General features: G+C 38.1%; 1 long non-coding RNA gene across 1 annotated transcript; it reads left to right on the plus strand.

Annotated features, from left to right (window-relative positions):
- On the plus strand, window positions 1-431 carry LOC104775083. The gene is made up of 3 exons (XR_765683.1): window positions 1-39; window positions 125-238; window positions 384-431. It is a non-coding gene; the product is annotated as an uncharacterized LOC104775083 (long non-coding RNA).

The following is a 431-nucleotide window of genomic DNA, read 5'->3' on the forward strand; positions in this document are numbered from 1 at the left end:
TGCAAGAATGCATATTGAGATTTACAAGTATCCAGCTTGGTAAGGGTCTTTTTTTGGTTTGTTTGCCTCTTATGATTTGAGTGGTTGGAGTTGAAAGTTTTCAGCTTTCTTGTTTTGGTTGTAGGAGTGATGTGGTTGAGATTGAGACTTGGTGTCAGAGTGAAGGAAGGATTGGAACTAGACGTGATTGGATTTTAAAGGACTGTGCTACCGGGGAAGTTATTGGACGTGCTACAAGGTTTTTGCTTTTTCTACTTGTCAGACTCTTATCATTTGTTTTGGATGCATATAGTTTTTTTTCTTTTTCCAAGGAATTGGTTGTGTGTATAAGTGCTAATTTAGTTATATGGGGATTTCATGCATATCTTACTCAAATGTTACAGCAAGTGGGTGATGATGAACCAAGACACAAGGCGGCTTCAAAGAGTTAC

Source organism: Camelina sativa, unplaced genomic scaffold, assembly GCF_000633955.1.
Source record: "Camelina sativa cultivar DH55 unplaced genomic scaffold, Cs unpScaffold08517, whole genome shotgun sequence".
Lineage (NCBI taxonomy): Eukaryota > Viridiplantae > Streptophyta > Magnoliopsida > Brassicales > Brassicaceae > Camelina > Camelina sativa.